The sequence below is a fragment of the Chiloscyllium plagiosum genome, unplaced genomic scaffold, assembly GCF_037043375.1.
Source record: "Chiloscyllium plagiosum isolate Xiang-an unplaced genomic scaffold, Cpla_swu_hap1 HiC_scaffold_4, whole genome shotgun sequence".
Classification (NCBI taxonomy): Eukaryota; Metazoa; Chordata; class Chondrichthyes; order Orectolobiformes; family Hemiscylliidae; genus Chiloscyllium; species Chiloscyllium plagiosum.
Genome location: NW_028270142.1, coordinates 60,725,309 through 60,741,016, shown reverse-complemented (window position 1 = coordinate 60,741,016; position 15,708 = coordinate 60,725,309). Strand labels below are relative to the sequence as shown.

General features: G+C 43.8%; 1 long non-coding RNA gene across 1 annotated transcript in view; it reads left to right on the top strand.

The window, feature by feature from the left end:
• Positions 1-15,197, top strand: part of LOC122549151 (uncharacterized) — a 39,616-nt gene extending 24,419 nt beyond the window's left edge. The window contains exons 3-5 of the long non-coding RNA XR_006311431.2: positions 6,084-6,180; positions 8,877-9,013; positions 13,690-15,197. This is a non-coding gene — a long non-coding RNA (uncharacterized LOC122549151). The remainder of the gene's footprint in view (positions 1-6,083; positions 6,181-8,876; positions 9,014-13,689) is intronic.
• Positions 15,198-15,708: the final 511 nt, after the last annotated feature.

Sequence of the window (15,708 nt, the reverse complement as noted above, 5' to 3'; positions counted from 1 at the left end):
TCTGCTCGGTTTCACCAATGTACCATGCCACAGGGCATTCTTGCATGCAGCGTATAAGATAGACAATGTTGGCTCAGTCACATGAGTACCTGCCACGTACATGGTGGGAGGTGTCTCCATGCCTAATGGTGGTATCCATGTCCACACTCTGCCACATCTTGCAGCACCTACTGTGACAGTGTTATGTGGAGTTGTCCTGAAAGCCAGGCAGTTTGCTATGAGCAATGATCTGTTTGAGGTTTGGAGGCTGTTTAAAGGCGAGCAGTGGCGGTGTGGGGAAGGTTTTGGCGAGGTGCTCATCCTCATTGATAATGTGTTGCAGGCTGCGAAGAACATAGCTTTTTCAGCTCTTGGGAAGTACTGGACAATGAAGGTTGCAGCTTGTGTCTGTATCCTGAGGAGGTCATTACGGTTCCTTGCTGTGGCACATCGGAACTGGCGGTCGATGAGTTGAGCATCGTACCCCATTCTTATGAGGACATCCTTGAGCACTTCCAAGTGCCTGTCATGTTCCTCCTCATCTGAATAGATCCAGTGTACATGTAGGGCTTGTCCATAGGGGATGGCTGTTTTAAAATGTTTTGGGTTGAAGCTGGCGAAGTGTAACATTGTGAGGTTGTCTGTGGGTTTGTGGTAGTGTGGTGCTGAGTGCCCATCCTTGATGGAGATGCATGTGTCCAAGAATGAGACAGATAGTAGAGAGTTGTCCATGGTGAGTTTGATGGTGGGATGAAACTTGTTGATATCACTGTGTAGTTTTATCAGTGTTCCTCTCCATGGGTGCAGAGGAAGAAAATGTTGTCAATGTATCAAGTGTATAGTGTTGGTTGGAGGTTCTGTTTAGAGAAGAAGTCTTGTTCGAACTTGTGCGTGAAGATGTTGGCATATTGCGATGCAAATTTGGTCCCCATGGCTGTTCCATGTGTCTGAATGAAGAACTGGTTGTCAAAGCTGAAGACGTTGTGATCGGGGATAAAGCGGATGAGTTGTAGGACGGTGTTTGGAGATTGGCAGTTGTTAGTGTTGAGTACTGAGGCCGTCATTATGGGGGATACTGGTGTAGAGTGCTGAAACGTCCATTGTGCCGAGGAATGTTCCCAGTTTGATTGATTCATGGGTGCTGGGTTTCTGTAAGAAATCCGTAGTGTCGGAACAGAAGCCGGGGATCCCCTGTACAATGGGTTTCAAGATACCTTTGACCTGGCCAGAGAGGTTATTACACAGGGTCCCATTGACTGATGTGATCTTTAGAAGGCAGTAAATGTCGCCTATGCAAGAAGTATGTGGGATGAGGGCGCGTAAGGAATTCTGAAGGACTGGATCCAAAGTTCTGATCAATGTGTTTAGTTCACGGTGAACTAAATAGTGGCTACAATAGCCGGTCAGAGGCTAGGAATCTGCAGAGACTAACTCATTACCTGACTCCCCAACGCCTGCCCACATCTACAAGGAATACTCCTCACTTGCCTAGATGGGTGCAGCTCCAACAACACTCAAGAAGCTTGACATCATCCAGGACAGAGCAGCCTGCTTGATTGTCACCACATCCACAAGAATCTACTCCCTCCATCACCGATGCACAGTCGCAGCAGTATGTACTATCTATAAGAGGTACTGCAGAAAGTTACCAAAGATTCTTAGACAGCACCTTCCAAACCCACAACCACTTCCATTTGGAAGGACAAGGGAAGCAGATACATAGAACACCATGACATGTAAGTTTCCCTCCTCATCATTGCTGGGTCAAAATTAGAATTATAATTCCTCCAGTGTGGAAGCAGGCCCTTCAGCCCAACAAGTCTACACCAACCCTCTGAAGAGTAACCCACCCAGACTCAATTCCCTATTCCTACTACTCTATTTTTCCCACTGACTGAAGCACCTAACCTACACCTCCCTAGACACTACAGGACAATTTAGCAAGGCCAATTCACCTAACCTGCACATCTTTAGACTGTAGGAGGAAACTGGAGCACCGGGAGGAAACCCACACAGACACAGGGAGAATGTGCAAACTCCACAAAGACAGTCGCACAGGGCTGGGATTGAATCCGGGACCCTGGCACTGTGAGGCAGCAGTGCTAACCACTGGAAAATCCTGGAATTCCCTTCCTAAAGCATTGGGGACAACCTACAGCACGTGGACTGCAGTGATTCAAGAAGGCAGCTCACCACCACCTCCTCAAGGGCAACTAGGGACAGACAATAAAAATCCCAGCCAGCCAACAATGTCTATGCATGGCAAGTGAACAAAAAGGAGAAAGAGAAAAGAAAGGGAATAATAGAATGGTTAGCTTAACCTAGGTAGTGGGGAAAATGTTAGAGTCCATGATGAAAGATTGAATAGCAGAGCATTTGAAAATTTATGACAGGATTGACAGAGTCAGCATGACTTTACAAAATATAAATAATTCTTGACAAATCTACTGGAAGTTTTTGAGAATGTAATTAGTAGAGTTGATAAGGGAGAGCCAATGGTTGTGGTTTACTTGGACTTTCAGAAGGCTTTTGATAAATTTCCAAATAAGAAATTAACGTGCAAAATTAAAACATGTGGTACTGGGTACAGTGTAGTAACATGGATCGAGAACTGGCTGACAGACAAGAAACAAAGGGTAGGAACAAAATGGGTCTTTTTCCAAGTGGCAGGCAGTGACTAGTAAAGTATCACAGGGATGAGTGCTTGGGCAAAAGTTACTCTCAATATACATTAGTGATTTATATGAGGGAATTATATGTAATGTCTCCAAGTTTGCTGATTACACAAAAGTTAGGTGGGAAGGTGAGTGTGAGGTTTCAATGTAATTTGGACAAGTTGGCTGAGTGGGCAACTGTATAGTAGATAAAATATAATGTGGATGAATGTATGGTTCTCCCCTTTGGTAGAAAAAGTAGGAACTCAGATAATTATCTGAATGGAGGTAGATTGACAAAGGGGGAGGTGCAACAGACTTAGTTGTCAATGTATACCAGTTGTTGAAAGTAAACATGCAGGTGCAGCATATAGTAAAGAAGCCAAATGGTATGTTGGCATTCATAGCAAAAGTGGTTGAGTACAGGAGCAGGTATGTCTTACTGCAATTATACAGGGCCTTGATGAGATCATATATGGAGTATTGTGTGCAGTTTTGGGCTCCTTATCTGAGGATGAATGATCTGGCTGCGCAGGGAGCACTATGAAGGTTTATCTGACTCATTCCTGACGTTCAGAGTGGTTCTGGATTGATTAGGACTATACTCATTGGAGTTTGGATGAATAAGGGGTGTTCTCATAGAAACCCATTAAACTCTAACAGGACTAGAAAGGGAAAATGCAGGAAATATGTTCCTTTTCACCTGAGAGTCAGAAACCAAAGATAACATTTAAAGATATGGAATAGGCCATTTAGGTTTGATTTTGGACTGAAGGAGAGATTTCTTCATTCAGAGAGTCCAATGACCTTCATTAGAGCACTACTCGAAATGTTAACTCTGTTTTTCTCTGTACAGATGCTCTTGAGTGTTCCCAGAATGTTCAATTTTTATTGTCAGAGAGATCTGAGCTAGATATCTATTTCTCCATCCAAGACTGAAAATGTGATTAGATTAGATAAAGCACTGTGCAATCTTCAACATTAACTCTGTCAGAACTACTGCCATACCATAATAGTTACTAAACTTAAATCTCATTTAAAAATGTCTCATGGATGATTTTTGTGGGAAGGGGAAATGTCACACTGGAACAATTAACTTGAAGTCAGGATTGAAGTACATTGTTGGTAATATAAAGAAAGACTTAAATTTTATACCAGGTGTCAATCTAGGACTTCAATGGCAAAAACATTCATTTCTATCTAAGGTGCCCTTGTCCTTGATAAGCATAAAAATTACTAAAGAAATTAACAAATTTAGTGTCTTGTCAACATGAAAATTATGCAAACTAGTAACGGACAAAACTGCAGCCTTTCTGTTTCACTCTATGTAATTTTCATCTCCTTTATCATTTGGCATTCACCTCCATAAGCTGGACAGTAGGAATATCGACTCCTTAGCTCGCACTTTGCATTCACCTCCAGCAAGTTGGATGGTAGGATATGTTGATTCTTTGGGTGGCACTCTGCAATTGGTAGGTTCCAGATTATTTCGGTTGACTTGTTTCTTGCATCAATTAGATCATTTTATTGTGATATACATCTTTGGTACACAAGCCAAAAAACCTTGCTTACACATTTCTCATCTTCAGACTCCATCTAAAGTGGCCATCCTATAATAACTCCCCCCCCCCCCCCCACCCACCCAAAAATCTAGTGTCCATGGATATCCTGCATAAAATCTTATTCTACTATTACCTTCGTCTTTGCTCACCATTATTGGTGACTAGTGACCCCAAAGATCTTAGTTTAAAATTCTCATCCTTCTATTTAAATTCTTTCATAGCCTCCCCAGTACCTATCTCTATCAACTTCTCAACCCACCTCATTAATTTCCAATTAGGCTGATCTGACTTCTGTGCATTCTATTGTGCTCGTGCATCACCATTGAGTTCTTTGGAATTTTTGCCTGTGTTACAATTGCTAGACAAATACAAGCTGCTGATTGAAATAATCACACCCTCTTAACTGATATTTACTGGTAAAATCTAGAATGTAAAAGGCAACAAGCAATGCGTGTTCAATCAGCTTTTATGGTAAATTGCAGTTATGGGATTGTGGTGTCTCTTAAAACTTCTGCATTAACTTGAACTTTATTATAAAAGAAGAATGTACTAATAATGTGGTTTAGTCACATCCTGTTTCTAATCTCACCACTTCTGTTTCCTTAGAATTCTGTATCACATCTCAGGTTGAGAGAATGCTCTTGAAGTCATGGATATAACTTGAACAAAATTTTAGAAAGCTTTTAATGGAGGCTGCTACTTATTGCTTTTATATGTCTTCTTTCTATGTGACACCCAGAGTATTTTCAGTTATTTGTTCAAGCATCACTTACTATTGATGCTCAAGCCAGCATCCAACATCCTGCCCTTATTTCAACAAGAAACATGTTCATGATTTTCTGGTATTGCACCAACGTAATACTGTAATAAATTTTGCAAACAAACTTAATAAAGCATTATTTTCCTAATTCATTGAGTAAATGAATTTCTTCAGTTACAAATGTCAGGTAGGTTTAGAGTATAAAAGGCCAATGTAATTTCAGTCTTTTGTTCAATACTTTCTTTCATTCAACACATTTTCTTTCAAGACCATCATTTTGCCCTTTTTATTTTGAACATGATCTAAACAGAAAAATCTTCATATTACTTTGATTGTCTCTTCCTAGGTGATTTGCCTGTTGAGTCAGGAACTCAATTCATCATGACAAGCTTAGGACGTCTTGCCATCCTCTCTGAAACTGATGATGTTTTCTCTGGATAGCACGCTGTTCACTTGCACATCACTGCTTTGGATTCTAGATTGTTGGATGTCAGCTTCTTCTCAGCACTTGCATCTAGTTCATCTGCTGTTTTGTCACTCTGATATGTTCTGATTGTAAAGAATTTCAGTCCTATAATATACATTCTAGTAACTGTACAGTCACAGTAAGTGATGGCTGACATGGCATGAGGTAATATATTGTATCCGCTTATGCTGACTCAGTAATATTTCATCACTGTCATCACATTAAAATGGCTTGCTTTTCTTCTGTGGTTTGTATACTTTACATCATCCTTTTTCTCAACATCATGATCTTGAACCTCCTGTTCAACACTGATCCAGTTCAACTCTGGCACCTCAATACACATTTTGCAACCAAAATAACAATTTTGTGTTGGAGTGTATGCTCTGTACCTGACCACATATGATATCAATACTACCTTCCAATCTTTGCCCTCGGCCTGAGCCACCCTCATCCATTGCTCTAAAGCTTGATTTTTGTTTTTCTACTTTAACACTTTTCTGTGACAGTTAGGCATTACTCCATGATGGTGAGTGCCAGTGACATGTAAAGATCTGCAAAGGTTTGTGAAATGGATTATGACCTATTGTCTGAATACAGAGTGACTCAGAGATTGTAAATTTCAGTCATAGCAAATATCATTTTCTTTGCAAATACCATTACAGGTTACACTTCCCGAGTTGCAACTCACCACCACCTTCTCAAAAGCATCTAGGAATGGGCAGTGAATGCTGGCCTGCTAGCGACACCCACGTTCCACAGGTGAATAAATGAAACCATGGTGGCTCAGTGGTTAGCACTGCTGCCTCACAGTGTCAGGGACCCGGGTTCAATCCCAGCCTTGGGCGACTGTTTTTGTGGAGTTTTCACATTTTCCCTGTGTCTGGGTGCTCCGGTTTCCTCCCACAGTCTGAAGATGTGCAGGTTAGGTGAATTGGCCTTGCTAAATTGTCCCATAATGTCCAGGGAGGTGTAGGTTAAGTGCATCAGTCAGGGGGAAATATAGAGTAATAGGATAGGGAATTAGGTCTGGATGGAATTCTCTTCAGAGGGATGGTGTGGACTTGTTGGGCCGAAGGGCCTGCTTCCACACTGGAGGAGTTCTAATTCTAATTTTGACTCAGCAACGATGAGGAGGGAAACTTACAAGTCACAGTGTTCCATGTATCCGCTGCCCTTATCCTTCCAAATGGAAGTGGTTGTGGGTTTGGAAGGTGCTATCTAAAAATCTTTGGTAAACTTCTGCAGTACCTCTTATAGATAGCACACACTGCTGCTAATGAGCATCGGTGGTGGAGAGAGTAGATTCTTGTGAATGTGGTGACAATCCTATTTGAAGGGAAGTCCACATTTGATATGTGGGAGGCTTTCAAAGATAGATTAAAGGTAGTGCAGCATAGGTATGACCCGTTGAAGGCAAAGGATAAGAAGGGCAAGATTCATGAACCGTGGATGACAGGAGAATTGTACAACTAGCCAAGAGGGAAAGGGAAGCATACATAAGGTCCAGGCAGATAAGGACAGAACGGGCCCTGGAGGAATATCGGAAGAGTAGGACAAGTCTTAAATGAGAAATCAAGTGGGCTAAAAGGGGTCATGAAATAGCTTTAGTGAGCAGAATTAAGGAGAACCCCAATGCATTTTATTTTTATATGAGAAGCAAGCAGGTAATTAGAGAAAGGATTGGTCCACTAAAGGATAATGAAGGAAGGCTGTATGTTGAACCTGAAAGAATGGGTGAGATTCTGAATGATTACTTTGCATCAGTGTTCACTGAGGAGAGGACCATGATGAATCTTGAGATTAGATAGAAGTTTGATTACTCTGGATCACGTTGACATAAGTAGGGATTTTGTGTTGGGTAGGCTAGAGGTTATTAAGGTGAACAAATCCCCAGGACTGGATGGGATCTATCCCAGGTTGCTGAGGGAGGCGAGAGGAAATAGTTGGGGCCCTGACAGATATCTTTGTGGCATCCTTAAATACAGGTGAGGTGCCGGAGGACTGGAAGGTTGCTCATGTTGCCTCCCTGAAGGGTAGTAGGGATATTCCGGGTAACTACAGACCAGTAAGGCTGACGTCAGTGGTGGGAAAGTTGCTGGAGAGGGTACTGAGGGATAGGATCTATTTATATTTAGAAAAGACTGGGCTTATCAGTGATAGGCAACATGTTTTTGTACGGGGGAGATCGTGCCTTACCAACTTAATAGAGTTCTTTGAGGAAGTGACCAAGTTGATCGATGAAGGAAGGGCTATTGATGTCATATACATGAACTTTAGTAAGGCGTTTGATAAGGTTCCCCATGGTAGACTAATAGAGAAAGTGAAGTCACATGGTGTGCAGGGTGTTCTAGCTATGTGGATAAAGAACTGGTTGAGCAACAGGAGATAGAAAGTAGGAGTTGTTGAAGGGAATTTCTTGAAATGGAGAAAGGTGACCAATGGTGTGCCGCAGGGGTCAGTGTTGGGGCTACTGTTGTTTGTGATATACATAAATGATCTGGAAGAGGGCACTGTTAGTATGATCAGCAAATTTGGAGATGACACAAAGATTGGTGGAGTAGCAGAAAGCATAAGGGACTATCAAGAATACAGGAGGATATAGATAGACTGGAGAGTTGGGCGGAAAAGTGGCAGATGGAGTTCAATCCAGACAAATGTGAGGTGATGCATTTCGGCAAGACTACTTCTAGAGCGAATTATACAATGAACGGAAGCACCTTGGGAAAAGTTGATGGGCAGAGAGATCTGGGAGTGCAGGCCCATTCTACCCCGAAGGTTGCTGCACAGGTGGATAGAGTGGTCAAGAAGGCATATAGTATGCTTGCCTTCATTGGACAGGGTATTGAGTATAAGAGCTGGCAAGTCATGTTAAAATTGTACAAGACATTGGTTCGACCGCATTTAGAATACTGTGTACAGTTCTGGTTGCCACATTACCAAAAGGATGTGGACGCTTTGGAGAGGGTGCAGAGAACGTTTAAGAGGATGTTACCTGGTATGGAAGGTGTTAGCTATGAAGAGAAGTTGAGTAGGTTAGGCTTGTTTTCATTAGAAAAAAAGGTGATTGAGGGGGGACTTGATTGAGGTTTACCAAATCATGAAGGGTATAGACAAGCTTTTTCCCCGGGTGAAGGATTCAATAACGAGAGGTCACGCTTTCAAGGTGAGAGGTGGAAGGTTTAAGGGGGATATACAAGACAAGTACTTTCCACAGAGAGTGGTGGGCGTTTGGAACGTGTTGCCAGAAGAGGTGGTAGAGGCAGGCATGGTGGATTCACTTAAGATGCGTCTGGACAGGTGCATGAATAGGTGGAGAGCAGAGGGATACTGATGCTTAGGAATTGGGCAACAGGTTTAGACAGTAGATTGGATCGGCTCAGGCTTGGAGGGCCGAAGGACCTGTTCCTGGATTGTAAATTTTCTTTGTTCTTTCTTTGTTCTTTGTTCTAATCAAGCAGGTTACTTTGTCCTGGATGGTGTCAGGCCTCTTGAATGTTGTTGGAGCTGCACCCATCCAGGCAAGTGGGAAGTATTCCATCACATGCCTAATATATGCCTTGTAGATGGTGGACAGGCGTTGGGGAGTCAGAAGGTGACTTACTCTCTGCCGTATTCCTAGTCTCTGACCAGCTATTGTAGCCACTATTTACGTGATGAGTCCAGTTGAGTTTCTGGTCAACGGTAACCCCAAATATGTTGTTAGTGGAGGATACAGTGATTGTAACACCATTGAATGTCAAGGGACAGTGATGAGAATGTCTCTTATTGGAGATGGTCATTGCCTGGCATTTGCTTGGCACGAATGTTATTTCTACTCGTCAGCCCAAGCCTGCAAAATTGTCCAGATCTTATTGCATTTGTGATTGGACTGTTTCAGTATCTGAGGAGTCACAAGTGATGGTGAACATATGCAACCATCAGCAAACATCCCCCCTTCTGATGTTATGATAGAGTGAAGGTCATTGATGAAGCAGCTGAAGATGGTTGGGCCTATTACACTACTCTGAGGAACTCCTGCAGAGATGTCCTGGAGCTGAGACGACTGATGTCTGACAATGACCAGGTATGACTCTAACCAGTGTAGAGTTTGCCTCTGACACCCATTAATTCCAGTTTTGCTAGGATTTATTGATGCCACACTTGGTCAAATGTGCCCTTGATATCAATGGTTGTCACTGTCACTTCTGGTATTCAGTACTTTTCTGCATGTGTACCAAGACTCTAATGAGGTCAGGAGTTGAGTGGCCCTGGCGGAACCCAAACCAAACGTCAGTGAGCAGGTTATTGATGAGTAGGTACTACTTCATAGCACCGTTGATGACATTTTCCATCACTTTACTGATGATCAAGAATAGACTGATGGGGTAGTAATTGGATGGGTTGGTTTTGTCATGCATTTTGTGTACAGGACAAACCTGGACAATTTTCCATATTGTCAGATAGATGCCAGTGTTATAACTGTACTGGAACACCTTGGCTAGGGAGCAGCAAATTCTGAAGCAGAAGACTTCAGTACTATTGCCAAAATGTTGGCAGCGCCCAAAGCCTTTGCAGTATCTAGTGTCTCCAACTGTTTCTTGATCACGCAAAGTGGACAGAATTTGCTGAAGACTGGAATCTGTAATGCTGGGGGCCACTGTGGGAGGCCGAGATGGATTATCCATTTGGCACTCCTAGCTGAAAATTGCTGCAAATGCTTCAGCCTTATCTTTTGCACGTGTGTGTTGGGCTCTTTCATCATTGAGGATAAAGTTAAAAATCACACAACACCAGGTTATAGTCCAACACGTTTATTTGGAAGCACTGGCTTTTGGAGCCTGCTCCTTCATCAGGTAGTTGTGGAGGATAAGACCATAAGGCACAGGGTTTATTGCAAAAGATTACAGTGTCATGCAACTGAAATGATATGTTGAACAAACCTGGATTGCATTTAAATCTTTCAGCTTTTAAAATGATTTGCAGGTTTCGGTTCATTAATATGTAAATCCCCGAACTTCTTTTAAGTCACATTCTTGAGATAATTTAAGGTTTTGTAACAAAAGGTGACATCTCAGCTCAGACAAGGCATATGTGAAGTCAGAATCAGACTGGTTCTATTTCCAAAGTGGAATTCATAAAGTATTACATGTATTGACTGCCTGCATTAACAGATTGTGCATTTTTTTTTGAGCAAAATAGAATATATCCATAAATATAAATGCAAATAGAAGTGTTCTCTCCCACTCGGGGAACAGTTCAGCGGTCAGAGACGTTCAGCTTTGGATCTTCATGTGACCATCCTCCCAGGCTTACTTCAGGATAGGCAACTATGCAAAGTGGCTGAGCAGAGGCTGAGCCAAGTTCGGTACCCATGAGGATGGCCTCAACTGGGACCTTGGGTTCATGTCACACTACAGGTGACCCCACTACACTATAAACTCTCTCTCTCTCTTATGTTCCATCACACCCATGCATACATTTTACTGAGCTTTCATTTATGCAAACACACACTCTCACATGCACTCACTCGCACACACTGTCTCTCTCTCTCTCTCTCTCTCTCTCACACATGCATGCACACACATATAAGTCTATGGGGTGAGGACTGCAGATGCTGGAGACCAGAGTTGAAAAGTGTGGTGCTGGAAAAGGGCAGCATCTGAGGAGCAGGAGAATCGATGTTTCGGGCATAAGCCTTTCTTCAGGAATGAGGCTGGTGTGCCAAGCGGGCTAAGATAAAAGGTGGGGGGGGGGTGGAATTTGGGGGAGGGGCACTGGGAATATGATAGGTGGAAGGAGGTGAGGGTGATAGGCCGGAGAGGGGGTGGGGACGGAGAGGTCGGGAAGAAGATTGCAGGTCAAGAGGGCGGTGCTGAATTCGGCGGTTGGGACTGAGATAACATGGGGGGAGGGGAAATGAGGAAGCTGGAGAAATCTGCATTCATGCCGTGTGGTTGGAGGGTTCCTAGGCGGAAGATGAGGCGCTCTTCCTCCAGCCGTCGTGTGGCCAGGGTCTAGCGATGGAGGAGGCCAAGGATCTGCATGTCCTTGGCGGAGTGGGAGGGGGAGTTAAAGTGTTCAGCCACGGGGCGGTTGGGTTGGTTGGTGCGGGTGTCCCAGAGGTGTTCCCTGAAACGTTCCGCAAGTAGGTGGCCTGTCTCCCCAATGTAGAGGAGACCACATCGGGTGCAGCAGATACAGTAAATGATGTGTGTGGAGGTGCAGGTGAATTTGTGACGGATATGGAAGGATCCATTGGGGCCTTGGAGGGAGGTGAGGGGGGAGGTGTGGGCGCAAGTTTTGCACTTCTTGCGGTTGCAGAGGAATGTGCTGGGAGTGGAGGTTGGGTTGGTGGAGGGTGTGGACCTGATGAGGGAGTCGCGGAGGGAGTGGTCTCTCTGGAACGCTGATAGGGGAGGGGTGGGAAATATATCCCTGGTGGTGGGGTCTGTTTGGAGGTGGCGGAAATGACGGAGGATGATATGTTGTATCCGGAGGTTGGTGGGGTGGAAGGTGAGGGACCAGTGGGGTTCTGTCCTGGTGGCGATTGGAGGGGCGGGGTTCAAGGGTGGAGGTGTGGGAAGTGGAGGAGATGTGGTGGAGAGCATCGTCGCTCACGTCGGAGGGGAAATTGTGGTCTTTGAAGAAGGAGGTCATTTGGGCTGTTCGGTAGTGGAATTGGTCCTCCTGGGAGCAAATGCGGCGGAGGCGAAGGAATTGGGAATATGGGATGGCGTTTTTACAGGAGGCTGGGTGGGAGGAGGTGTAATCAAGGTAGTTGTGGGAGTCGGTCTGTCTGTAGTAAATGTCTGTGTTGAGTCGGTCGCCCGAGATAGAAATGGAGAGGTCTAGGAAGGGGAGGGAGGAGTCTGAGACGGTCCAGGTAAATTTGAGGTAGAGGTGGAAGGTGTTAGTAAAGTGGATGAACTGGTAGTGCCAATACAACCATCGATGTAGTGGAGGAAAAGGTGGGGGATGGTGCCAGTGTAGCTGTGGAAGATGGACTGTTCCACATATCCGACGAAGAGGCAGGCATAGCTGGGGCCCATGCGGGTGCCCATGTCTACTCCTTTGGTTTGGAGGAAGTGAGAGGATTGGAAGGAGAAGTTGTTAAGAGTGAGGACCAGTTCAGTCAGTCAAAGGAGGGTGTCAATGGAAGGGTACTGGTTGGGTCGGCGGGAGAGGAAGAAGCGGAGGGCTTGGAGGCCTTCGTGATGGCGGATGGAAGTGTATAGGAACTGGATGTCCATGGTGAAGATAAGGCGTTGGGGGTCGGGGAAGCAAAAATCATGGAGGAGGTAGAGGGCGTGGGTGGTGTCCCGAACGTAAGTGGGGAGTTTTTGGACTAAGGGGGACAGGACAGTGTCAAGATATGCAGAGATGAGTTTGGTGGGGCAGGAGCAGGCTGAGACAATGGGTCGGCCAGGGCAGTCGGGTTTGTGGATTTTGGGCAGGACGTAGAAACGGGCAGTGCGGGGTTGTGGGACTGTGAGGTTGGAGGTGATGGATGGGAGATCCCCTGAGGTGATGAGGTTATGGATGGTTTGGTGGTGGGAGTTGGGGTCATGGTCAAGGGGGCAGTAGGAGGAGGTGTCCGCGAGTTGGCATCTAGCTTCAGCGGTGTAACGATCGGTGTGCCAAACTACCGCTGCGCCTCCCTTGTCTGCCGGTTTGATGGTGAGGTTGGGGTTGGAGCGGAGGGAATGGAGGGCTGCGCGTTGTGAGGGTGAGAGGTTAGAGTGGGTGAGAGGTGTGGACAGATTGAGGCGATCAATATCGTGGCGGCAGTTGGATATGAAGAGATCAAGGGCGGGTAAGAGGCCAGCACGGGGTATCCAGATGGATGGGGTGTGTTGGAGGTGGGAGAAGGGGTCGTCAGAGGGTGGGCGAGAGTCCTGGTTGAAGACTTCCTCTGCAAAGGAAATTCAGGAGGTTGTGGGTCCTCCAGGTAAGGTCGTGGACCTACTATAGAGTTTAGTTTGTGTGACATCCTCTGCAAAGGACCTCCATCAAGGATTCTCCAGCGAAGAAACAATTTGCAGGCAATCAGAATCAGGGTCATAGTCCTCAAGCCAAAGATTTACCAATCTCTCAAGTCTGAAGAGAATGTGTTCTGAAAGAATTGCAAAACCTCCGCATTGTATGTCTGAAGTCGGAGGGAGGTGGGATGATAGCAAACATAAAAGTTATATACCTGAATGTATAAATATTTGCTATGGAGATAAAAATTTGGTGGGGATATAAGATAATTTATAAGATAATTTATTGCTGTCCTTTATTCTTTAATAGAATATGGGCTTCACCAGCAAAGTCAGCATGTGTTGCCCATCCCTGATTGTTCTTGAACTGAGTGACTTGCTAAGGTGAGAGGATTTAAGAGGTTACAACATTGCTGTGGAACTGAAGTCAACTGTCGGCCAGATAATTTTCCTTGTCTCCATTGGTGCATAAGATCGATGATAATTTCATGTTCATCATTGTTGAAATTAGTTTTCAATTCCAGGTTTATTAATAAAATTTAAATTCCCCTAGCTGTGATGGGATTTGAACATTTTTTTACTAAAGCATAACCCTGGGCCTCTGGATCACTAGGTCAAATCCATTACCACTATACAACCGTCTAATTTCATTAACTTCTGAAAGTGTTAATATTGGAGACATCATGAGGTTCCACCCAATCTGATGATGTCGTGTTAGGTGGAGAAGGTGGTATCTAGCTTGAGATTCCAATAGGTTAGATATGAAATCCCTGGCTCCTGTTAGTCTTATTAACTATAGAGAATGTAATTTGTTCCTATTGATATTGTGCAACCTTGTTTCTTATGAAGTTCACTTGTAATTCATCCTTACCACTGTTAACCAAATCGGTCCTTTGACCCAATGTAGAAAGGAGGATTAAGAATGGTGTAGTGGTAATGACACTAGATTAGTAGCCCAGAATCGAAGAGTAATATTCACACTTCAGCTCCACACTTCTGAATGATGAGCACTCTGTGGCAGGGTGGTGCAACAGATTAGAAGGCCTCCTCATGGGTCTGCTCATGGATCTAACCAAAGTGGCCATTAACAGGTCCAGACAATGGGCCGTGAAGGGGATCATCTGCACTCTGGTGTCCTTGAAAAAGGAGCATGTGGTATTCATTGGAATAATAGAGGCCTTTAGAGACAGTTGGGCACATGGGCTGGAGTGCATCTTCACTCCAGACAATGTTGTTTTGATTTAGTGAGTTTCTGTTTCCTATGCAAGTTTCTGTTAAGCTGTATTTTAGAGTGGGGCTGTCTTGGTTAAAAGAGTAAAAAGGAGGATTGATGTCAGCACTATACCCAGACCATTAGCATATTGTTGTTGGTTCCACAGCAGATACAATACATGATAGTTTAGAGCACAGCCATTTAGTTTGAACTACCCAAAATAATTTCATATAGACCATTACCTCCAACAGAGAAAGAAATATAACATATTTATATTTCTATGGTGATGTCTGAAGCAGATGGTGATGACAGTTAACTGAATCAAAACCAATTCTCTTTCTCAACATGTTAACGTATTATTCAAGGTTAGGTAAGATCAGATAGGAAATAAGCTTGCTGTCATGTCCTACGTTGCAATGATACATTGGTGATATTTCGACACAAGTTAGGAATACAATAGCCTAATATAGATACAACTTACAATTGTAGCATAATTATAAATTAACAATCAGATCTGATAAAATCCTTTCTGTACAACTACTACAACATATTATTGAGATTAACATTGTACCTACTGAAGATTGCAAAGCATTGAAATAAACCGTAAACATTTAATATAAACTGATCCTTTGAGAGTCAGTTATTAAGAAAACAAAATCCTCCTGGTCATATTTCTGTAGAACTTGTGACTCAATGTTGCATAAGAACATATTCCAATTGAAATGTTCTTTAATACCAGAAGTGGGAAGTGGATCCTCAAGAATCTTGAAACAAGGCTATTTTGCATACAACCTTCCTCTTTTCCTTCTATCTGTTCATTGTGTAACCACAATGACCAGGTCATTTTCAGGCAGTCTCCAAATTCCTGTCCAACCACCGATAATTAGCTATTAAGTGACTGTGGTTAGGTTGCTGTTGACTTGCTACAGGCTGACTGTTGGCTCATAACCAGAAGAGGACAGGTGACTGCCATAGATTGATTTTAAAATACCATTAAATATGAGCATAAAACATAGATAAAGGCCTTGCAAATGACCCTGGTTATGCACTGGCAGTTATTGAATTCTAGCCAGTCCAGTGTCCCATTTGTTTCTGTCTTTGGGTAGGGGGATGGGA